Raw genomic sequence first — 26,709 nt, forward strand, 5'->3', positions numbered from 1 at the left:
ATGGAGAAAATGACGAAGAAATGGGAATCCAAAGTGAACTTATCTACAGATGCAAGTAGTGTCACCGCCAAAGGCTGTGTATAGCATGTCAATGAAGAAGATAATAGGCCAATCATTAAACTTAGCTAAGGTGACCATGCTGCCTTTCCTTGCTTTCGCACCAGTCATGCCGCTAATGAAGCTGAAATTAGCGCTCTTCGTTCTGCTAACTATAATTGTTATGTCCCATTCACTAGCATTCTTCTTACTAGAAGGTAGCTTCAAAACTGTTATGTGGAAAACACATATTTGTCAAACTTATGAATTGTATGTGTGCACATATGTTCTGCGTACACACTAACTGCCAGACTTGAGTCTTGGCTTGTTTCGTTTAGAGTGTGTGCGCACAACAGTTTATGCTTTCACTCTCGATTCAAATATTTGCAACCCAGCACGAGTTGCATGTCTAATAAAGTGAAAAAGATATTGTTTATCTTTGTCTCTCACTTTTTAAGACATTTTTACATTTGTCATAACATCCTTAAGTGGTCCTAGGCAATAAAGTATTTTTCCCGATTTGCTTTGTAGTCCAAACCAAAAGAAGGAAAACTTTTCTTATTTGGACAAACATGCATCAGCCCTTTGTTGGCTGACTTGGCACTATATTGTTGAGCAAAAAATCCTTTATTATATAACACCTCTTTCTTGCATGTATGAATTAGAACCTTTTAATATATATTTTTTTTAATATACTCTGATTTTCTTAGAGTATTTCTTGTTTTAAGGTTCAAGGTTCATTTCCATATTTGTGTCAAGACCTCACCATATCAAACATGTTATTGATGGATCTTGGAATGTGGTTCTTTAGTTGATGCTGGTGTATAGTGTCGGTGGTTGAAGCTTGGAGGTTCACAAGTTGTTCATGGGTGTGCTCCCAGCATGAAAAATGTCCAAGGAGTTGCTACATGTTAAGGATTCAAAGTGTGGTACTAAGTGTAAAGTTGAACAAGGAGTTCTTTTAACAGTAACTTAGATTAGCTTTGAACTATATCTTGTAATGTGTTTTTAACTTAGTGGATTTCTTCAATCTGGACAAAGTCCCATAGATGTAGGCTAAAAGTGGATTTAGCTGAACCATGTATATGGTTGTGTTCTTTATTTTCCGCACTTGTGTTTGATGTGTTCAAATTGGAAATATTTAAACTACTTGGTAAATATTCCGCTGCACTTAAAATGGGCAACCACGCTTTCTAACGTGAGTTAAATCTCCAACTCTCTCTCCCAGACAAGGGTATCAGAGCTTGTCCTGATAAGTTACTTTAGTTGATCCTTACCTAATTTTGCTTCTTTTCATGTGCATCTCAGTGTCTAACTGTTGGACGAAACCTGATCTATGTCGCGTTCTCATTTTAGATTTGCTGCATGTTTGTGTGAGCATTGTCCTTTGTTGTATTATCATATGTCTGATTGTTTTTTGTCATGAGTTTCTGCATTAAATGTGGATCTACTCATAGACCACCTCCATTAGAAGGACCTAACTATTACACATGGAGACCTCAAATGTGTGTTTTTCTTAAGTTATAGATAAAAGAGTCTGGTCCACGGTTGTGAATGGTTGGATAACCCCTAATTATTGTTGAAAATAAAGTGTCTAAACCAAAACCTATTGCTAGTTGGATTGCTGATGAGATAACTTTGGCAAATTATAACTCTAAAGCCCTTCATGCTCTTTTTAATGCTATTAATGTGAACCAAATGAAAGTCATAGCTAATTGTGAGCTTTCTAAAGATGCTTGGGATAGGCTTCAAGTCAGGAATGAGGGAACTAGTACCGTTAAAAGAAACAGACTTAGAAGACTTGTCACTGATTTTCAAAATCTTAACATGAATGATGATGAGACTATTATTGACTTTTATGGTAGAGTTTGTGATATTTCTAATGAGTATTTTGCTTGGAAAGAACATATTCTAATGCTACACTTGTTAGGAAAGTTCTTTACTCTCTACCTTGAAGATTTATGTCAAAGGTGACCACCATTGAAGAATGCCAAAATGGGGATGCTATGGACATTGATGAACTCATTGGCTCTCTCCAAACCTGTGAGCTGAATCTACAATGTTGGGAAAAGGTTTGGCTCTCAAACATGAGGTTGATTCTGAGCCTTTTGATGATTGTGATTTAAGTTCATTGGATGATGAAAATTGTGCTTAACTTACAAAGAATTTTGTTAAGTTTCTTAAGAAAAACATGAAAAAGCCTCATAATAGTGGTTATGGCCGAAAACCGTTTATGAAAAAGTCTTATGACCATCAAACCCCTAATACCTTTACAAAGAAATTTTCAAAAGATAAAGAAAAGAAAAATAAAGGTTTCAAGTGTTTTGAATGTGAAGGCTTCAATCACATACAATCTGAGTGTGCTAACACACTAAAAAAAAAAAAAGGTAAAGCCATGGCTAACACTTTGAGTGAGATTGAGCATGTGAGAGTGATGATGATGATTCGGGTGATGATGAGAATGTTTTAGCCTTCACTATGAACCAAGAAGACGGTAAGAGTGAGGTTTCGAATGACATTGATGATATCTATGCTGAGCAACAAGCGACATATGATAAAATGTATGACCAATGGCTAAAAGCTATGAAAAAGTTGCAATCTCTTGGTATCGAGAATGCTTCTTTGTTGAAGCAAAAGAAAGTCTTGTCCGAAAAAATTGTTGTTCTTACTGCTGAACTAACTGAGGCTAAGGCCATCATTGATAAGTTGAATGCAGGTTCTCTTAAGCTTGATAAAGTGCTTGGTCAAGGGAAATCCTTTGGAGATCGATATGGTTTAGGCTTCAGTCTTGGTGCTAGCACATCAAAAGCTGGTGCAAGCACGTTTGTGAAAGCCATCGAAACTCTTGCTAAAGGAATTACTGTGAGACAAGTAATGAAGGTATCAAAATTCATTCCCATTTGTCATTTTTGTAACAGAAAAGTCACATCAGACCCAAATGCTTCAGGTTCATTGTGTATTTGAAGAAAGTTTTTAAAAACCATAGTTTTGTTGCTAGTGTAAATCATAATGCTAACAATCGTTTTTCATGTAAATCATAATGCTAACAATGGTTTTTCTTCCAAAAGAGTTTGGAAACCTAAGGCTGATGTGAACTGTTTTGTGTCTCACACTTCTTTGCTTGCATTTGAAAATGATCTTTGGTATTTAGATAGTGGTTGTTCAAGGCATATGACAGGTAATAGATCTCTTTTGACTGAACTTGAATCGATTGATAGTGGATATGTCACTTACGGAGATGGAAAGAAAGCTAACATTCTTGGCAAAGGGTCAATTGTTCTACTTGATTTTCCTATTTTGAAAGATGTCTTACTTGTTGATGGTTTGAAAGCTAATTTGATTAGTATTAGTCAAATTTGTGATAAAGATTTTGTGTTCCAATTCTCAAAGGACAAGTGTCTAATTTTGAATGGTAAAGGTGTTTCTCTACTTGAGAGAAAACTGTCAAATGACAATTGTTACTTGCTGTGGCGCCCACATTGAGGTACGTAACTTATTTTATGCTTGTTTGCCCTTAATAAGCCTATATATTCTTAGTGTTGCCTGTTTGCCCATAGTGTTGCTTGTTTTAAGGTGGAGGATTGGCGAAGTTAGGAATTGCAAACTTTGCCGCAGCAAAGAAGAAAGCTCGCCACGGCGACGTATGCTCTAGAAGTTTTCGCCGAGGCAAATTAAGAAATAGCTTCACCGGGGCAAAGAGCTGGCTAGAATTCTTGAGAAAATTCTAGAGAAATTTCCTTAGGGGCAAAGTGACCATTCTACCCTAATTAGTTGTAAATATGGGGAGTGAAAAGTAAGGAAATTTTATAGAGAATGCAATGAAGGTAAGGGCATTTTTGTAATTGACTAAAGGGCAAAGATGGAATTTTCAAGAAAGTGTAAGGGGAAAATGGTAAAGTATGAATATTAATATGAGATATTAAGGGTTCAAGCACACAAACCCTACTATTCTCTACACCCCACATGCCACTTTCATTCTCAACTCTCTCAATCTCTTCATCAAATTTCCAAGGAAAATTAGAGGGCTTTTGGCTGGATTTTGGTAGAAATTTAGTCCTAAGCATCCAAAGGTAAGAATTCTTGCAATAGATATGAGATTAATTTTTAAAAAGTGTTGAATTCTTATAATTTTTATGCTTAGGGTTTTAAAGAAAGAACAAGTCTACCAAAGAAAGAGAGATTCTAGTGGAAGTACTCAAGTTCAAGGTAAGTAAATCCAACCCTAACCCTTGATTGAGCAATAAAAGTGTAGAGATTTTCTTATATGAATTCATATGCTTGAGATTGGTTGTTGGTATGGTTGATGAATTTGATGATTAATGATTGGACTTCCAACATGAGAAGTGGTGGTTGTGTTGATAGAAATTGATTGAGGATTGGGTGAGTTGAGAAAGAATTTAAGAAAAGTTATGGAGTGTATTTTCCTGGCCAGGTTTTATATTGAATTTAGGGAGCTATTCTCCAACATATTGGTGGCTTGAGAAAAAAGTAGAAGTATAGCTAAATTAGAATTTGAGTATGCATGCATTATGTTTGATGAAATGTCCAAGAGAAGTGTATGTATGAGTGTATTTATTGGTGATCTTGATATGAGCTTGTAGATGATAGAGAAAGACTTATTCTTATGCTACATGGCATTCTTCTATTAAATATTTGCATTTAGAAAGAATATTAAGCATGAATCATCTACATGCAAACATATGCATATGTATGAGAACTTAAAGAATAAAGAGAAAAAAAGAAAGAAAAGTGCTGAAGAACAGAAAAGAAAAGAAAGGTTGTTGCGATGGGGAACCCATGGGTGACAAGAAGAAGAATATTCCCACATGCACGTCGCCTTCAGTGAGCGGCCTAAGAATAAGAAGAAGAATTTATACAGCCCGTAAGAGTGCATGTGGATGAGGGTTGTACCCAAAAGAATATACCTACATGCACGTCGTTTTTAACGAGTGACCTAAGAAGAAAAAGAATTTGTACAGCCTGTAAGAGTGCATGTAGATGAGGATTGTACTCACTCACATGGCCAGAGTTCCGAATCCATGCATCAATCGAGTCCGATCGGCAAAGAATAAGAAAGAATAAGCAAGAAAAGAAGAGAAGAAGAAAGAAAAGAAAGAAAGAAAGAAAAGAAAAAGAAAGAATATAGAAAACAGAATAAGAAACAGAAAAGAGGATAAAGAATGCATCTCTATGCATTTGTAAATTTGCATCTCATCTATGCACGATACCATGATTCCTATCATGGATAGTGAGAAATTAGAAGAAAGAAAGAATAGAAAGAACTAGAAAGAAAGAACAAAGAAAGTTAGAACAAAAGAACAGTGAGAACTAGAAATAGTGAAAGAAAAGAGAAAGAACAAAGAGAGAATAAAGAAGAAGGAAAAAAGTAAACTAAGGAAAGAATTCAGAATATGAGCAACGGAGATAGAAGATTAGTATAGTTGATTTACTTACTGAGCAACTAGTGCTTATCTCGTTGTTTCTAAATGTTTTTGCAGGAAATAGGTGAGAAGCGGTCGAATGGACGTTGAGGAGCGGAGAGAAATGGCACTATTGTCCACTGTTTTGAGCTTGTGTATCTGATACTTTTGCTATGTAAAGAATTATATATATATATATATATATATGTAAAGTAAAGAAATTTTTGGGTCCATTACTTTTCATTTTTTATGCTTATGCATTTTTATCATAGTAGATTTTCCAATGTATACTAGTTAGAAAGAAGGTATTACACTTGCTTTCTAACTGTGTGTCGTATTTCAGTTCTAAAACAGATTCAACAAACTAGTGGCATGAGAAACTTGGTCACATGAACTTCAAGGACTTGGTGAGACTTTCAAAAAAGGAAGTGGTTAAAGGACTACGAAAACTTGAACTTCCAAAAGGTAATGTGTGTGGTCCATGTCAACAAGGTAAACAAACCAAGATATCTTATAAAGCTTTATCTAATCTTAATATCTCATGTGTTTTGGAATTGCTCCATATGGATCTAATGGGTCCTATACAAACTGAGAGTTTGGGAGGTAAGAGGTATGTGTTTGTCTGTGTTGATGGTTTTTCAAGGTATGATTAGGTTGATTTTTCACGTGAGAAATCTGATTCATTTAATGCATTTCAGAAATTGGCTAAAAGGTTGCTTGTTAAGGAGAGTTCAAAAGCTATAAAGATAGTGAGGATAAAGAGTGGCCATGGAAAGGAATTTGAGAATGCTAATTTAGCTAATGTTTATGAATTGCAGGGCATATTCCATGAATTTTAAGCACTAAAAACACCGCAACAAAATAATTTTTTGGAAAGGAAAAACAAAGTGCTTCAAGAGATGGCTAAGGTGATGCTTAATGCCAAAAAGCTACCCACAAGATTTTGGGCCGAAGCTATTAACACAGCATGTCATATTTCCAACAGAGTTTACTCAGAAAATGTACTGTTAAAACTCCCTATGAGCTGTGGAATGGTAAAAAACCTAAACTCTCTTACTTTCATGTGTTTGGATGTAAATGTTACATTTTGAATGATAGAGAGAATTTAGGTCAGTTTGATTCTAGGAGTAATGAAGGGGTTTTCATTGGTTATTCCTCAAATAGTCATGCATTCAGGATCTATAACATATGTTTTAAAAAAGTCTTAGAATCCATTAATGTTGTGTTTAGTGATGCAAAAGATTTTTCAGAATATTCTCAAGAATGTGAAATTTAAGACATACCTGTTCCTTTGGTTCCCACACAAGATGGTGTGAACACTTCTGAATCTCCTGAACCTAAACCTTTGTCAAATGTGTTGTCACCTACTTTCGATGCTATAGCAACAAGATCTGCTCCATGCAAAGAATCATCTACTGATTCATCTTTGCAAAATGAAGGGATAGACTCGGTTGTTGATCTTTCTGATGAAAGCATTCAAAGGAGAAATTAAAGAAGAAAAGATCCACCAACTTGGGTACAAAAGCTCATCCACCTTCAACCATGATTAGAGATCTAAATGAGGTAATGGTTACAAGAAGGAGAAGACAAAATGAAATTAACCATCTGTGTTATGTTTTATGTTTCTCTTGCAGAGCTGAAGAATGCCAAACAAACTTTGGAAGATGAAAATTGGATTAAGGCCATGCAAGAAGAACTAGAACAATTCGAAAGGAATGATGTGTGGAAACTTGTACCAAGACAAGAGGGAATCAACATAATAGGTACCAAATGGGTTTTCAAATATAAAACTGATGAGTTTGGTAATGTTGTCAAGAATAAAGCATGACTAGTAGCTCAAGGATATACTCAAGTTGAAGGAATCAACTTTGATGAAACCTTCGCCCCTGTTGCTTGACTTCAATCAATTCACTTGTTGCTTTCTGTTGCTTGCTGCCTCAAGATAAAATTGTTCCAAATGGATGTTAAAAGCATCTTCTTGAATGGAATGCTCACCGAAGAATTGTATGTTGAACAATCGATTGGCTTTCAAGACCCTCACAAACCTGGTCATGTATTTAGATTGAAGAAAGCACTTTATGGTTTGAAACAAGCCCCACGATCCTAGCATGAAAGGTTGAAAACTTTCCTTCTTGAGCATAACTATGAACGAGGTAATGCCGACAAAATCCTCTTTATCAAGCGTACTAACAATGAAATCATGTGTGCAAAAATTTATGTTGATGATATTGTGTTTGGTTCTACATCTCATTCACATGCACTTGAATTTATTAGCCTAACAAAAAAAGAGTTTGAGATGAGTATGGTAGGGGAATTGAATGTTTCTTGGTCTTTAAATTAAACAAATGAATAATGGCATGTTTGTTTCCCAATCAAAGTATGCTAGAAACATGTTGAAAAGATTTTGTCTTGAGAATGCAAAGCATGCTAGTACCCCTATGAGTGCTACCCTTAAGTTGTACGAAGACGAATATGGTAAAAAGGTAGATAATAAGTTGTACCGAAGCATGATAGGAAGTCTTCTTTACTTAACTACAAGCCGACCTAATAGTTACTTTAGTGTTGGTGCTTGTGCTAGGTTTCAAACTAATCCATCTGAGTTGCACCTAAATACGGTGAAAAGAATCATAAAATATATTTTAGGTACGTGTGATTTTGGCCTTTGGTACTCATTTGATTCTAATAGTTGTTTGGTTGAAAATAGTGATGCAGATTGGGCAGGAAGTTTGGATGATCGAAAGAGCACTTCGAGTGGATCTTTCTATCTTGGAAACAATCTTGTCACATGGTACAGCAAGAAGCAAAGTGCAATCTCCCTATACACTGCCAAGGCTAAGTACATTGCCACAGGGAGTTGTTGTACTCAAATTTTATGGTTAAAACAAATGTTGAATGATTATGGTGTTGATCAAGATTGTGTGACAATTTTTTGTGATAACACAAGTGTCATTAACATCTCTAAGAATCCAGTCCAGCATTCTAGGACTAAGCACATTGACATAAGACATCATTTCATTAGAAAGTTAGTTGAACAGTACATCATTGCACTTGCTCATGTGAACACAAAATCTCAATTAGTTGATTTATTTACAAAAGCACTTCACTATGATACTTCTGTTTTCTTGAGGAAATCCATTGGATTACTTCAACTTGAATAGTTTTTCATTTATGTTAATGAATAAAGCATGAACATGCTACTTTTATTTTTGTTTATCAAGATTCTTTAATTTGTGCTAGCACTCTAATTCTCATTCATTTTCTCTTATCTGTGTGCTAACTCTGGTATGTTGTGTCCACTGAAACTCTCTTGATAACATGACCTTATCTCATCATGAGTTGATTGTCCATTATTGTCACCATTATGAAAGAGCTACCTTGCCTAAAGTGTGAAAGTTATATTGAGTAATTTTCTAATTTGTAGAGACCCCTATATTTTGGAAAGTCTTACCATTAAGAAGACTACCTTCTTGCAAGTGTGAAAGCTACATTTTGGTTACGTTTGTGAAAGTTATTACCCTTTAATCAAAATGAAAAGAAAAATCTTTATTTTCTATGCTGAAAAGGAAAAATACAAAATATAATAGGGCATGCAGGAAAGGGGAGATTCTCTTGCAAAATTTAAAATTGACCAATGTGTCATTTTACCCCCTTGAGGACACTATCACACACTAAAACAAGCTCTTGGAAATTTATCTCACTTGTGTGTGATTGAGGAAGTGTTGTCTTAATTGCATTATGTTGACAACTTCTGTATGAGTTTTTGTGCCTTTTAAGATTGAAAAATTGATTTATTAGGATGATTTGTATAGATTGACTGTCTTGACCTTCAAAAATTTATGTGAAGCATTTCATCATTTTAATTTTATGTTGTTAAAAATTGTTTCAATAAAGTCCAATCTTTTGAAAATTTCTAATGTTCTTTTGGGATGCTATGTGCTCATACGATTGCATATGTACACTCACATAGGATAGAGTTATAATTTTGGCATGACTCTTTTTAGGGCTTCAGAATCAACACATACCATAAATGTTAGCCCTAATTCATTTGAGCATCAGTATTCACATTCCATAACCATTTTGCACCGCCTGAGTTTTTTCAATTTTCATGATTTTTTCTTTATAAATTTTCTCTCTGACTTTTGGTTGGTTCTCTCATGGATTCAAGAAAGAAAGCAATGGAGAACCCGAAAAGAAAAGAAGGATCTTTGGGAAAGGGATTTTTGGCAATGAAAAAAGCTAGGTTGCATATTCAAATGCCGACAAAAAACCCTACTCCTCCAACGAGTGATTCAGATTCTGAAGAGGGAAGTTAAGAGGATGAATAAAACCATTCAACTACCCCTGGTTCATCCCCTGTTTCTAGTGATCACCAAAATTTGGAGTGCCCACAAGAAGAGTTTGCCCCTGTTTCACCAAAGAAGACACCGAAAAATCTTCTTCGGCATTTGATAGCACTTCTAACAACACCCCGATAGCCACTCTCAGATCACACAAGCAAACTTTTAGAAAAGTTGCACCTTCAAAACCTCTGACTCCAACTGAGTTGGCTAAGAAGAAAGGAAAGGTTGTTGTGGAGGAACCCTCATCTAGTAACATCTCTCCATTTTTTCACCTACTGCTGAAACTAGATTTAAGAGCCACATTGTCAAGAAGACAATTGTCAGCGAAGCCAATGTTAGGTTAGAAGATTTTAATGAATTCCATGCCATGATGAAGAAAAGAAAATGGCTAGGAACCATTACAGGCTTGGTTGCCCTTGTCCAAACTCTTGTTCAAGAGTTTTATGCCAATTTTGGCTTGGACAATGTTGAACCAAATTCAAATGAGCACAATGATAGAGTCTATGTTAGAGGACATTGGGTCCTGTTTGTGGAGTATGTTGTTAGAGATGCTCTTGGTTTGAAGAAGAGCAAAAAGAACTTTGACTTGAAGAGTTTAGACTTAGAAAAAATTGTCAAGGTTAACACTGGTGGCTCTATTGCCAAATGGCCTAGGACTAGTGATCTGCAACCTGGTGTGGTCACACCACTTTACAAATTGTTGTTTAAGATATCTTTGACCAATTGGTCACCTTTCATGCACAATTCAACTGTTCGACTAGAACGAGCACAACTCCTTTATGGAATTGCTCAAGGGAAAAAGATTGATTTGGTTGAATTGATTTTTACTAGTGTCAGGGTGGTAGCGCAATCCACTCATTCTCTGCAAATTATGTGTTTTCCTTCATTGATTTACAAGATCATTTCCACTTACAAACCCAAGTTCTATGAAATGGAACCTATTTTGAAGATAAAGACTATCACCAAGAACTCTTTTAGACAGCCTATAGGGAACTTGCCCTCAATTTCCTCAACTGATCAAACACGAACTAACACTTGGCAATCCAAGCTTTTTGTTGCAATGCAGAATTTGAAAACTTCAATGGAGACTATCTTCCAGTATGTCAAGGGAATTTACATTTCCCTTAGCTTTCAGATGGACAAATTGGAGGCTGATTTGAAGAAAAAGCAAAAGAATAAGAAGAAAGGTGTTTCCCCTGTTCTAACAGAACCTGCTGGTTAGAATGAGGTGCCTCATACTGCTCCAGTTGCTCCTGCTATCTCTCCTGCTCCTGCTCTTGCTGTACCTACTAAGGTTGATGCAATTGTGATTCAAGATGAAGAACAAGCAACTCATGAAGATGAGAAAGATACTGCTCATAAAGAAGATGAAAAAGTTGTTGTTCAGGAAGAATAGGAAGCTACTGATGTAGAAGAAAGAGTACCTGAAGATGCAATTGCTCAAGATGATACCCATGTGCTCACTCAAAATGCTCATCCAGTCTAAGATGAAGTTACTGACACCTCCTCTGCTGCTATTCTAGAAGTTCAAGTGGAAGACTCTCATGTCACCATCATTACCCTCTAAAGCATATAACCAAGAGGAAAGTTGGTTGCTCTTCCCTACCCTCTCGAAAATCCTCAAGATTATGAACAAAAAGGGGGAGTAAGAAGCATAGCGGAGTGATTTTAGTATTTTTAATTTTTTGCTAAACTTTGAATTGTTATCTCTCCATGGGGGAGTTTGTTATATTGTTTGCTATTGTTTTTGTTTTGTTTCTACAAAACTCTTTAGTTATCTTACATTGATGTTTTATTTGTTTTATGTGCTAACCTTGAGTTCACATTTGTGTTATTTTGTTGGTTATTTTTGTTTGCATGTTTTTTTTTTTTTTTTTGCAAGCCTACAGGTTTATTAAGTATAATAGAGTGAGAGTGTATTTGTAAGAATTGGAAATGTTTTTCCAAGTAATGAGAGACTTTAGCTTAAGGGGGAATATTGAGTATAATAGAGTAAGGGTGTATTTGTAAGAATTGGAAATGTTTTCCAAATACGACGCGTTTTGAACTATTATATAATAATAGCTGTGCTGATTCTTTGTAACTAACTTTCATAAAGAAACAGATTCCATTTTTCAGTTTTGAGAGCTTCAGCTACTCTCTTGTGTTCTCTCTGTTTTTTTTTTTTTTTCTTTTCTTTTCTTTTCTGTTTTTCTTCAAGAATCTTCATGGTATCAAAGCTATAGACACATGTCAAATGGCTCAAATCAATCCTGAGTTTTCCAAACCTGCATCAAAATCAAAAGGTGAGCAAACTAGTAATGCAAGCACAAATAGTCTGGTTGCTCATCCTACACTTTCAGTCTATCTTGTGGAGAAGAATTATGGTTACTGGAGATCACATATCTTTCTTGCTCTTGCATCTCATGGTCTTGATGGCTTCATCACTGGTGAGAGTATATATCCACCTATGTTTCTTGTTGAGAAATCTGTAGATTCAGAGGAAGTAGTAAAGAAACCAAACCCTAAGTACTTTAATTGGAAAAGACTAGATCAATCTTTCGTTAGTTGGCTGTTTTCTTCAATATCTGAATCAATGTTCAAACATGTAGCCAAATGTGTGAGTTTATATGAAATCTGGAACACTTTAGAGTTACACTTTCGGTCTTTTTCCGAAGCTAAAACGTTACATCTATGGAATATCTTACAAAATACTAAAAAGAATCATTTAAGTGTAAATGAATATGTTCTCAAAATGAAGGAGATAGGGAATGAATTAGTTGCCAATGGTGATCTTGGAGAAGAAGAGTTACTCTTGCATATTTTAGACGGTCTTAGCCCTGAATATGACACTGTCATTGCTAGTTTGACCTATAATAGTAGTACAACAAGCATTCAAAAAGCTTTTATGCTTCATAAGCATGAAATGAGATTGGAACGCCAAAGTAATTCTTTGACCAATTTTCATGAGCATTTAGCATATGTTCTGTTGGCCTCCAAACAACATGGTTCTCTTGATCTTGCTACATCACAACTTCTAAATACAGTTAATAGAGCAACACCTATTGTACCACACTCTTTCAACTCATCTTCAAAGTTTGGTACTCAGCATCATCTTCCTGCTAGTGTTTCTGCTCCAGTACTATCCCATTTCTCAGAGAATAGTGGTGCTCCTATAAGTAATGGTTATCAAGGACAAGTTGTGATTGGAAACAATGCTTATCCAGGGTCGAATTTTGTACCTTTTTTTCATGCTCATGCTTAGAGTTTCCCTGCTAAAATGTCACAATTCAGCAATAACATGGTGAAAGACAGAGGTAGAATTCCTCTAATTTTGCTAGTGATACATCACTACAACCTGGATCTTCATATCAGGCAGTAGCCACTCTACATACTGTTCAAGATCAGTTATGGTATTGGACTCTGGTGCCTCCAATCACATGGTGGTTGATGCCTCAAATCTGGCTCTAAAATCTGCCTATCCAAGAGGCTCTAAGGTGCAAGTTGGTAATGGGAGTCTATTCCCATTACTCATACAGGTATGCTAATGGTATCTTCCTTTGATGCTAACAGATTAATTCATCTTAGGGATATTCTTTGTGTTCAAAAAATTCCAAAAAACTTGTTGAGTATATCACAAATCACTAAGGATAATAATGTGATTGTTGAATTTCACTCTGACCATTGCTTGGTAGAGGACAAAAATAGTAAAGATGTGTTGCTTCAAGGCACATTGAAGGATGGCTTATACCAGCTTGAGTTGACAAAGGCTCTTAATCCAAGTGTGAAATCTATCTCTTGCTCTGCTGCTCCCGCTGCTGCAAGATTACCTTTTGCCTCAATGGTGTCTTTTACGGTTAATCTTCCTTTAAACACAAAAGTAGTTACTGCATTTCCTACTACTATATCAGCCTCAAATAAATGTCTTAATAATAATGCAAACCCATATTTGCTCTTCTTGTGGCATGCAAGATTAGGCCACCCTAATAGTAGAACACTTCATGTTGTTTTGAACAAGTTAAATGTAAAGCAGTCTTTGTCCAGCAATAAACACTTCTTTTGTGAAGCATGTCAGTATGGGAAGTTGCAACAATGTCATTTTCCTATATCAGAATCTAAAGCTGAAGCTCCTTTAGAAATAATACATTCGGACCTTTGGGGTCCAGCTCCTACAAACTCTTGTGAGGGATATAAATACCATATCATATTTGTTGATGATTTTAGCAGGTTCACTTGGATATACCTTTTGAAACTTAAATCTTAGGCCCATGCTGCTTTTGTAAAATTCCATTGTTTTGTAGAAAGACAATTGGACTCTAAAATAAAGTGCTTGCAAATTGATTGGGGAGGAGAGTATAGAAATTTTACTTGTTATTTACAGAAATATGGTATTATGTTCAGGCATTTGTGTTCTCATTTACATCAACAAAATGGTAGCCTTTAGCACAACCACATATTTGTTGAACAGATTACCTCACTCAACTCTTGATTTTGTGTCTCCTTACTTCACTTTGTTTCATCAAGAACCTAGCTACACTAACCTGAAAATTTTTGGATGTAGTTGCTACCCTTATCTTCACCCCTATAATGAGCACAAACTCTCTTACCATACAGAGAAATTTGCCTTTTTAGGGTATAGTCTCTCTCATAAAGGCTACCCGTGTCTTGCTTCTATTGGGAGAATATATGTTGTTAAGCAAGTGAAATTTCATGAGATCGATTTTCAATTTAAATCTGGTTTTAATCACTCTACATCTTCAAAGGATTCAGCTTCTTCTAGTGAAACATATATCCACTCACCTACATCTCCTTGGATACTTCCGCAGCCTATTTCAAATCCTTACTCTGTTTCAAATTCAGGTGCTAGTCCATTTCTTACTAATCAAGTTTCTGATCACGCACCACCTTTATCTCATGGTCAACCAAAGATATCTACCACTACTACCACTGCTCATTTACAACAGTCCTTAGTGGATACTCCAATCTCTGTGACCACTATTCAATCGGAATCATCACCTATATCACTTCAGGAGACCTCTGGTACCACTCCAGTACCTATAACCTCTACAGAATCTTAGTGTAATCAAAGCACAGATCTTATGTCTAGTTATTCTCATTCAGCATCTTCTCAAGCTCAAGACCTTCCAAGAATTCAGTTGGAAGCCTTAGTTCCGTGTTCTCCTAATTCAACTTCCCATAATTCAACTCTCAACACTCATCCTATGATCACCCGATCTAAAACTGGTTCCCTTCGTCCAAGAGCCTATTTGACAACCAATTCTATTCTTTCATAAACAAAAACTCTGAAGCATTACTTAGTCCTGAACGGAAGCAAGCTATGGTTTTTGAATACTAAGCTTTGTTGAAGAACAACACATGGGATCTTGTTCCCTATGAAGACGGGATGAATGTTGTTAGAAGCAAATGGGTTTTTAAAACAAAACTGAACTCAGATGGCTCTCTTCAAAAATACAAAGCCAGACTGGTGGCCAAAGGCTTCTAGCAAACTCCTGGCCTAGATTGCTTCAACACTTTCTCACCCATGATCAAAGCAGCTACCATTCGAATAATGTGTCCTTGGCTATTCATCACAATTGGAAAGTTCAACAGTTGGATTTAAACAATGCATTCTTAAACGGAGAATTAACAGAGACTGTGTTTATGGTTCCTCCTGAAGGTTATTATGATGCCTCTCCTAAGAAGAGTTCACAACAGGTTTGTTGGTATGGGTTCAAGCAAGCTCCTCGAGCTTGGTTTGATAAGCTAAAGTCTGCTTTACTAGAATGGGGTTTTGAAAATTCTGTATCTGACGTGAGCTTATTCTATTATAAAAATGACTCTAAGGTGATGTATTTCCTAGTTTATATAGGTGATATTCTTGTTAAAGGTAATGATATTTGCTTATATCTCGGTTAGTAGCTAATTCATATAGTAGATTTTCGCTTAAGAATCTTGGTGAAGTACAATACTTTCTTGGTTTTGAAGTTCAGCGCAATGATATTGGTTTACTACTTACACAGACCAAGTATGCTCAAGATTTACTTATCAAAGTAGGTATGGCAGAATCAAAATCGTGTACCACTCATATGGCTACTAGTTTGAAGCTTGGAAAAGAAGAGAGTAAAATCTTTGATCAGCCTACTTTGTACAGAAGTAGTATAAGTGGTTTACAATATTTAACCTTGTCCAGACTTGATTTGGCTTTTGCAGTTAACAAACTTAGCCAATTCTAGTAGCAGCCTACTGAAGCACACTGGACAGCTTGTAAACGGGTTCTTAGATATGTGAATGGCACCCTTCAACATGGCTTGGTCTTTAACAAGCAAAGATCTCTCACCTTAGAAGCCTTTGCGGATGCCGATTGGGCTAGAGATGTAACAGATAGGAAGTCTACCAGCGGCTATGCTGTGTTTCATAGTGGTAATTTGGTGCAATGGTCTTCTCAAAAATAGAAGGTTGTATCCTTGTCATCCACAAAAGCTGAGTATAGATCTCTCAGCCAAGCTACTACTGAGTTGGGAAGTCACATCAATAATGTTCCAATTATTTGGTGTGACAATATGAGCGTAGGAGCTCTATCTTCCAATCCTATCTTCCATGCCAAGACAAAACACATCAAAATTAATGTGCATTTTGTCAGGGAATCGGTTACTAAAAAGGTCCTATATGTACAATACATAGCATCTAAATATCAAATAGCAGACTTGCTCACCAACGTTTTGCCTACTGCTAGATTCGATATGTTAAAGGAAAAACTGAATGTTGCATTAGAACTGCCAACTAGTAATTGTATAGAAGTAAATGATGTCAGTATGATGTCAATGGTCAGTGTGTTACTTGATTTGTATGCAGTAGTGCAGTAGTATTTTATGCATAGCAGAATTTTTTTATACTATCTAGAACATGGTAGTATGCAGTAGTGCAATAGTGAATTATGCAGAATTCTAAAATATCTAGAAGTGTTACCTAGTTTTGTATACAGTAGTGCAATAGTAGATTATGCAAAACTTTACAATGTCTGGAAGTGTTATCTGGTTTTGTATACATTAGTGCAAAAGTGCATTATGCAAATTTAGTAATTGAAAATTGTGCAAAATTAGTTGGTATCAATTATGGTACTGTTAGGGGGCAGCAGTGTCTGTGTAGAAAATGTACCTGATGTTTGGTGTGAAGTCCTGCAGATGCAACAGCTTAAGCTAGTTGAATGAACTTTCATGTTCTGCTTAAGAAAGCATAGTAGTATAAAGAAGTTGATAGACAATACTAAGGTAATGAGAGATTTTAGCTTAAAGGGGAATATTTAGTATAATAGAGTGAGAGTGTATTGTAATAATTGGAAATGTTTTTCCAGGTACTGAGAGACTTTAGCTTAAGGGAAAATATTGAGTATAATAGAGTAAGGGTGTATTTGTAAGAATTGGAAATGTTTTCCAAATACGGTGCGTTTTGTACTGTTTTATAATAACAGTTGTACCGATTCCTTGTAACTAACTTTCATAAAGAAACAGATTCCATTTTTTTAGTTTTGAGAGCTTCAGCTACTCTTTGTGTTCTGTCTTTTTTTTTTTTTTTTTCCTTGTTTTTTTTTTTCTATTTTTCTTCAAGTATCTTCAAGGTTTAATTGGTTGATTAAATCGGGTTTGCACTTAATCCTTTTGTGTTCTTTGTTCATAAGTTTGACAAGGGGAGAATGTGGAAAACTCATATTTGTCAAACTTATGAATTGTATGTGTGCAAATATGTTCTACGTGCACACTAACTGCCAGACTTGAGTCTTGGCTTGTTTCGTTTATAGTGTGTGTGCACAACAGTTTGTACTTTCACTCTCAATTCAAATATTTGCAACCCAGCACAAGTTGCATGTTTGATAAAGTGAAAAAGACATTGTTTATCTTTGTCTCTCACTTTTTATGACCTTTTTACATGTGTCATAACATCCTTAAATGGTCCTAGGGAATAAAGTACTTTTCCCGATTTGCTTTGTGGTCCAAACCAAAAAAAGGAAAACTTTCCTTATTTGGACAAACATGCGTCAGTCCCTTGTTGGCTAACCTGACACTATATTGTTGAGCAAGAAATCCTTCATTATATAACACCTCTTTCTTACGTGTATGAATTAAACCTTTTAATATATTTTGTTTTAATATACTTTGATTTTCTTAAGAGTTTTTCTTCTTTTAAGGTTCAATGTTCATTTCCATATTTGTGCCAAAACCTCACCATATCAAACAAGTTATTGATGGATCTTGAAACATGGTTCCTTGGTTGATGCTAGTGCATGGCATCAGTGGTTGAAGCTTTGTGGTTCACAAGCTATTCATGGGTGTGTTACCGGCATAAAGAATGTCTAAGGAGTTGCTACAAGTTAAGGATTCGGAGTGTGGTGCTAAGTGTAAAGTTGAACAGGAAGTTCTTTTTACTATAACTTAGATCAGTTTTGAACTATATCTTGTAATGTGTTTTTGACTTAGTGGATTGCTTCGATCTGGATAAGGTCCCATGGATGTAGGCTAAAAGTAGATTTAGCCGAACCATTTATATGGCTGTGTTCTTTATTTTCCGCACTTGTGTTTGATGTGTTCAAATTGAAAATGTTTAAACTATTGGGCAAATATTCTGTTGCACTTAAAATGGATAACCACACTCTCTAACGTTAGTTAAATCTCCAACTCTCTCTCCCCAACGTGTTAGACCATGTTTGATGCGCCGTGCTTTACTACGTAGTATTATATTGGATAATAATATATAAATACTATACGAAATATGTTTGATGCATCATTGTATTGTATTAATTTATAAAATCGATTTTTCTAATTGTTGAATAGGGCGGTAGCTGAATATCTGTCTCGGGACCTGCCATAGGATCTATCTCCGGATGATGTTCATATAACATCAGGCTGTGCGCAGGCAGTGGAAATTATACTGAGTGTTCTAGCTGGTCCTGGAGCCAACATTCTGCTGCCGAGGCCAGGCTTCGCAAACTATGAAGCTCGTTGCGCATTTAGTAATCTTGAATTTCGTCACTATGGTCTTCTCCCTGAAAAAGGTTGGGAAGTGGACCTTGATGGCGTTAAAGCTCTTGCAGATGAGAACACTATTGCCATTGTGGTCATTAACCCAGGGAATCCTTGTGGAAATGTATCTTCATACGAGCATTTGAAGAAGGTATTGTCGTATTTCAAAACTATTACGTGCATGTTAAGATAATCACACAACGTCCGCTGAATAAGGTGTATGATTCTATTTCAGTTAATAAATTTTTTTTTTCATATCATGGCGATTCATCCAAACAAAAAATTATTATATAATTCAGTGCTATTTCGGAAACTTTTTAAACCCACCCACAGAGAAATTCCTTGTACCACCACTGTGTTATGCCAATTATTATGTTTTTTTATATATAAAAACTCTCTTCAAATTAATGTTGGAGTACATAATTATAACAATTACACATATAAATAAGGTGCACATATATATTTTCTTGCATGCTGATGACTTCGCTAAAAAAATTTCATCAATAAAATTGCTCTTTATTAATTATATTTAATTGGCATTGGCGCTCATCAGAGTCGAATTTGTTGAGTTTCAGGTGGCGGAGACAGCAGTACAGCTTGGGATTCTGGTGGTTGCTGATGAAATCTATGGGCACTTTACTTTTGGGAGTAATCCATTTGTGCCTATGGCAATGTTTGGATCTTCTGTTCCTGTTATCACTCTTGGTTCTATATCAAATAGATGGTCTGTTCCAGGTTGGAGAATCGGTTGGCTAGTGACATGCCATCCTAGTGGCGCCCTTCAAAAATCAATGGTTCTCTCTCTTTCTCTCCATTTTAATTAATCACCAAGAGTTCTACATATAATACATACATTTAGTCTCTCATGTTATAGTCCTCATCTCTAAAAAAAATATAGACTTTAAAATGACGATGATTTCTACTGATAAACACAACAAAAATCAGTCAAACTTTCTCATATTAAAATTGGTAAAATTTTGTCTTCTAATTTTTATGAACATCATATAACAATGAATTTTAAAAGATGCGGGCATCCACTATGTTATGCCTAAGGAAATAAAGGGCTGACATAGGAAGAGTCACGTGAAGGGCGACCTGCTCCCGTCAGAGCAGCACGCACACGTCAGACCTGCCAAGTGATGTGGAGCCCACACGCGTCCATTCTCCTGCCACAAGTCGTGCGATGTCAGCTTGGAAAAAGGGAAATGGGACATAAAGCCGGATTATACACTGACAATCACACCAAACCACGGATTTAGCAATGATTATGCGCTTCGATTCAGTATAAAATAGGGGAGACCCCTTCATTAAGGGGATTCGGCCATTTTACATACAAAAAAGAACAAACGGGAATCTCTCTCTCCTGTAAACTTTGCTTTGACCTTTTCGTCTGTTGTAAGTCAGCTCGCGACCGCGACCTGACACCCACTAATATCAATACAAATCAGTGGACGTAGGACTTGCTATCTCAGCGTCCGAACCACTTAAAAAACTCCCTCTACAGCTATTTTACTTTTCAGATATTCTATTTTCACATGCATCCAACAGTTAATTGATATTATACACGTAAAAGATTCGTTGGTGTAAAAACGAGCATCAACACACTAGACTTGAATGATATCAAGTAAGAATTACGTGCCAAACCGTTCCACAAAGTTACAATAACTATTGAACGTGCTTCTGTTTCGTTCTAAATTGTCATTCCACAATTAAAGCATTTAACTATGTATACATCTATCCAGGACTTAGCCGAAATTTTTAGTGAGTAGGTTAAAAACATTTAATTTGATAAATTTATAATAAAATTTTGTGGGATCAAAATTATTAATACTATAAAATATAAAGCTTTTGTTTTTTTTTTTTTTTCCAAAGTTTGAGTGGAATTAATCTAAATTTAAATGTGGTCAAAATTGTAAATACTATAAAATATAAAACCTTTTTTATTTTTTTTCAAAATTTTACTGGGTTCAATTGAACTCATATATTATAGTGTGATTACCTCCTTGCATCTATTTATGCATAAATATTGATGGTACTGTATAATAATTTATACATTAATTTTTTTTCTCCTTTCAGATTGTTGAGTGTATAAACTCTTGCCTGAAAATCTCCTCAAACCCTTAACATTTATCCAGGTAAAAATTGTTTTCCTTTTAATTAGATACTCTTTCTTTCTCTCAAATAATATGATCACTTTGATACCTTGTGTATGTAATAGGGAGCGCTTCCGAAAATCCTTGACCTTGAGAAAACTTGTGACGAAATGTTCTGGAGAAGTACTAATCTACTCAGGGAAACTATAGAAATTCTTTGTGATAAAATAAAGGAGATTCCTGGCATCACTTGCCCAATAAAACCAGAAGCGTCTCTGTTTGTAATGGTAAGGATGACAAAAAATTTAGTGCAACTTTACATCTAATATATTTCTTGCTAAATTAATTAATTGATGGCAAGCTTAATGTTAAACGAAGGTTTGATTAATTTTGCAGGTGAAGTTGGACGTCTCTCTGCTAGAAGACATTGACGATGATATAGACTTCTGTGTCAAGCTAGCCAAAGAGGAATCAGTCATTGGTCTACCAGGTGAGAAATAAATAGAAGAAAATGCTTCCATGAACTATTAAGGCGTCAAATTCTAATTTTCAATTTAATATTTTTTACAGGGTGTATTGTGGGACTGAAGAATTGGCTTCCTATAAGTTTTGCCACTGATCCAAAGTATCTGCAAGATTGATTAGAGAGGGTGAAATCCTTCTGCAAGAAGCATGCCAAGTAGAAATATTAATGGCATCTATCAGCTAGGCCTCTTGGTCATTTGCGTGATATAGCATGTTCATGTATATTTATGACAAGTGGAAACTAAACCACGCAGAATCTTATTTTAATAAAGGAAACATTGTTTGGGGGCACATGTAGAACATTTTATATATGAAAACTTATTTAGATGAAATTTTTTTATGGATATTCATTATATAATAATTTCAAAAAAAAAAATATTTTTTATTATATTGAACAGAATCATTACTTACTTGGCAAACGGGCAAGTATGGGTCAAACCGGTTGAAAATGGAGACAGGTAAGGAAATGTAAAACCTATACCTAATCCAGCGGGTACGATGGACCCGCAGGTCACCTGTTTTCCCAAATCTTTTTTCTTTTTCTTTTTCTTTTTTTTTTTTATTTTTTTATTTTTGAAGAGGTGATTGTGATTGTGATTATTGGTTTGTGAAATGGTTCCTAGAGATGCAAAATGACTCATTTTTGTTCTAGCAATTTCAAGCTCATCTTGGTGGCATCACTACGCTTTTTATTGCTTGGCTTGCCAATTTCAAGTTCTTACTCTTTGCCTCCAGCTTTGACCCTTCATGTTCATATCCATCCATCAGTGATTAGAAACCCGACCCTTTTAGCGACCCGGTTAGGCCACTGGGTCACAAATCGAGTGGTAGTTTGACCGACGGGTCAAATTGATGTCTAAAGGTTTAAAATCTAACAAAATCAGTCCTAAAAACTACATGCAAGTCCTCATAGGTTTGAAATCTTGCAAAAACATCCCAAACACCAACGTTAGCATCCGTAAATAGGGCATGTTTTCAGCAACGACAACACTCCCCATCACCACAAAAACACTCCCCTTAGCCTCCTGACCAAAACTCATCTCACCCCTCCCCTATTCACCTCCCCAATCACCAGCGACAGCAAGCTTTGTTTTGCAATTTCTAGCAACATTGTTTTGCGATTTTCAGTCAATTTACTTATTGGAAATCAATTTTGTTGCCACCATTACACTCACTGGCCATTCCTCTTCAAAATCCCTAACATTCCAACCTTCAATTGTTCACGAATTAATGTGTTAATTTATAAGGTTTTGAATGGATTGAAAATTTTGCAACCCAACCCAGTAAAGGCAACAGGTCACAGTTCAACCAATTCAATTGGCTAGGCCTTGCCGAGTTCCTAGTCACTGCCATCCATCTCTCTCCCTCCTTTTATAACTGTCTCTTGCCTTCCCATCAAGATCCAACACAACCCACCTCAAAGTGGCCATAGAAAACAAACCCCACCTCACAAAACTTTTGAAAACGGTAAAAAAGAAGGCCCTATGAATTACGCAATAAAGGTTTTACTTGGCTTATGATTATAGCGACCATATGCACCCCAAAATGATCCTCCTTCTCCCGCTTCTGATCTTTCATTAATAAGCAGGAGATAAAAGATCAAATGAGATGAGAGAGGTTTGCGCAGCCTTAGATTTTTCCCCTTTTTTTCTTAATTGTTTTGTAGGTACCCAGAGGTAACACTTGGCCCCCCCACAAAAAAAGGGGTGGGTCGGGTATGGGTACTGTTCACACAAGTCTTACACATATTAACCCGTACTCGTAAAAATTACCTGAGTACGAGTGGACCCTCGGGTACAATACCTATTTTTTCGGGTCTACTTATCAATATCTATTTTCATCGTTGGATCTTGATAACGGGGTCATCATGAGGCCTTGAACCAAGATCAAGGATAAACAATGGGGGCAATTGCATACCAACACATAGACTTTGGTCTCACCAAAAAATGTTAAGATTTTTAGATAAAGTATATCTATTTTATCCCTTAAAAATGTATTTCATTCATCAAATTTCACCCTTTGATCCCTCAAATACAGTTTCTTGGATGATTTATTGATAATTACATTTTTATTTTTTTTTTATATTAAGTTATGCAATAAAAGTCTTACTCATTTTCATGCCAATTTCATTTTTGAGACATTCTTAAAAGAATAATATTAGTGAGTGTTGGAGTAAATATTTATGCTAAGCTCTAATTTACAAGCTTAACCTTATAGGTGGAGTGACAACTTAACAACTGAGTTAAACTTTTTATACAAATTCACTTACATCAAACTAATGTGTTATAATATGTTTGAATAATTAAAAATTAAAAATATATAAATCTATTAGGACCACTCTTAAATATCATTGGATTCACTTATTGGATTGAAAGGATATTTAACTGATAAAAATTAATCTAACAGTGATTAAGCATAGTTATGAAATAATAAATATCATAATGTCCTGATTAAAAATTACTCTATAAACAAATTAATGTATTTGATATGTTAAAAAAAAAATATTGTCATATCAATTTGTGAGAAATGATTTGATGTATGATTACATTTACACAATCAATTTGTGAGAAATGATTTGATGTATGATTACATTTACACAATGTAACATTACTCTTCTCAAAATTAATGAAAACCATTTATCATATTTTTGCTATTACTTTAACATTCAATACTGGATCAAATTACAATTAAGTGCTTGAATAATGAGATCTAATCTTGTAATGGACAACTATTGATAAGCTAATTAATATTACAAATAAGGAATGGGCAAAAATACTTACCTCCCAACTTTATTGAAAATTATCACTCAAATGGCAAGTAATACCATTTTTTATCAAACTACCCCAAAACTTTTCCAAAATACATCACTCACACCCCTTAGACATACTAGACCAATACAATGTTGAGTCACCACCTACTAGCTTAAGCTTTTAGGTGGGATAACAACTTAACATAATTAAAGCTTTTAAGTGAGATAGGAACTTAATATGATATCAGAGCCAAAAGTCTAAAGTTTGAATGCTCACATTCAACTAAATAAAAGAAAAAAAAAATTAAAAATCTAATTTTCATGTGAGGGGGCCTACTGGACTAATATGACATTGAGTCTTTACGTACTAGCTTAAGCCTTTAGGTGGAATGATAATTTAACAATACCTAACATCGTTAGATTTCTGTTAAATCTTTAGTGAGAGTTGTCTAATTGACATCTAAATTATAATTAAATAACATGTCATCTATTTTAATAAAGAAATTACAATAAACCTCTAAAACTTATTGAAAGTGTACTAAATTGGCCTAAACATTAACCCTAAACCTAATCCACATCCAACCCACACGAAACCCCCAACTTGGAGAGAGGTCGCGACCTTGCAAGGTGGTGGCAGCCTCCAGTGGGACCACGGCCTTGTGAGGTGGTGACGATTACCTCAATTTAGGTTGTGACCTTGCAAGGGAATGGGCAGCCTTAAGCAAAACGATAGCCTTGCAAAGCAGTAGTATTCTCAAGCAAGGTTGAGGCCTTGCAAGGCTACGACAGCCTCAAGCGAGCCAAAGACCTTAACCAAGGTTGCAGCCTTGGCCTAAGAAAGAGGTTGTGTTTGGAAGGTGAGGGTTAGATTAAGAGAAAATAAATGTTAAAGGGTTTGAAATTATTTGTTGGGGGGTAAAAGAAAGTGAACATTAACAGTTTAATTAATTTAGGTTTAAGTAAAAATAAAAAATTAAAATTAAAAAAACTTACTAAATTAGATGGGAGTGAAAGAAAAAAATATATATTTTTTAAGTCAAAAAGTATTAAATAACAATTTTCTCCTATAAAATCTAACAGAAGTATGACGACGTTAGCTTTCGAGGGTGTGAGTGATGTATTTCTCAATAGTTCTAGGGGAGTTTATTAAAATGACAATAGTTGTTGATTTTTAATAAATGTGGGAGGTAATTGATTTTTCGGTAATAACAAATGTGTTATATATATATACACTACAACAAAAGTAACATGCAAAAAGTATTGCCAAAGGTAAACGGTAGCATTAATGAGTATGCTATTACAACCCATGTCACTAAAAAATGAGGTTTTGGTAACACTTTTATGTTATTACTAATTATTTTGTGTTATAAATGAGGTTTCGGTAACAATTAAAACTTGTTATAAATTAGTTTTTGTAATATTCTTAAACTATTATGGATACGTTTGGATTATATAATATTTTAATATAAAAAGATGTTATATTAATGGAAATATATATCATCTTGAAGATTATTAGGAATGTTTAGGGAAATATATTTAATTGGTTCAAATAAATTGGGAAGCATATTATATTTATATGTTTGGTTGAGAGGATAAATAGATGGGTATATTATATAGATTATTAAATTGCCCTCTTTAGATACTTATATATTATTATTTTTAGAATAATTTTTTTAACCCATTACATTTGAAATTTTGTTAAAACACCCCAACCATATAAAACTTTAATTTGTAGCAAAATTAGCCCCACCCACCCCAAGCCATTGCTGACAGCCAAAGGATGGTTGACGGGATGGTGCACAACTGGTCGTATATGGTCGGTCATGCGCTGGCAAAGCCATTCTAGCCATGGATCTATCGTTTCACGACCAAAAATGTGGTTGTGAAACGACTATAGAAACGATCACAAATGACCTTACCGGCCAGATCCTACAGGTCATGTGCCATTACGGCAACTAACGACGATAGTGGTGGCCAATCGTAGTCTTGGATGGTTGAAGGTATTTTGTTTACTTTTAAATTTTTTTGTGACTGAGGTGTTTTAGCTAAATTCTCAAATGTAGAGAGCTATACTAATGGTTATTTGGTTAACATTTGAGGACAATTGTATCCGAAATGGTATTTAATTAAAGGTAAAATAGGTATAAAACTCAGATTACCTAGTAATTTTTTAATAACACCTCAGGGGAAGGGTAATGGATTACCCCCTATATTACCAACAGTAAACACTATTTGTAACAAAAAATACCCATAATATTTTATTACTTGCAAACCAAATAACAGAATCTTACAAAATAAACAAAAATTAACCCGTTATTTTATATGACCTCAATCCAAACGCACCTTATAGGTTAATTTTTTGTAACATCCTTAAAATATTATGGATAACAAATCTATAGCATATTTTAAATGTTGTAGATGTTAGAGTAGATGCCCTAGAGCCAATCAATTATTGTAGAATTGACTCTTTGTAATAATGTTCATTAATCAATAATAAAAGGCATTTTATTCTATATCGCGTAAATCATTATTATTGCAATATGTATTGATATA

General features: G+C 35.1%; 1 pseudogene; it reads left to right on the forward strand.

Annotated features, from left to right (window-relative positions):
• On the forward strand, positions 1-21,565 carry LOC116121037 (annotated as a pseudogene).
• The last annotated feature ends 5,144 nt before the right edge of the window (positions 21,566-26,709 follow it).

The sequence above is a fragment of the Pistacia vera genome, unplaced genomic scaffold (genome assembly GCF_008641045.1).
Source record: "Pistacia vera cultivar Batoury unplaced genomic scaffold, PisVer_v2 Contig956, whole genome shotgun sequence".
Taxonomy (NCBI): domain Eukaryota; kingdom Viridiplantae; phylum Streptophyta; class Magnoliopsida; order Sapindales; family Anacardiaceae; genus Pistacia; species Pistacia vera.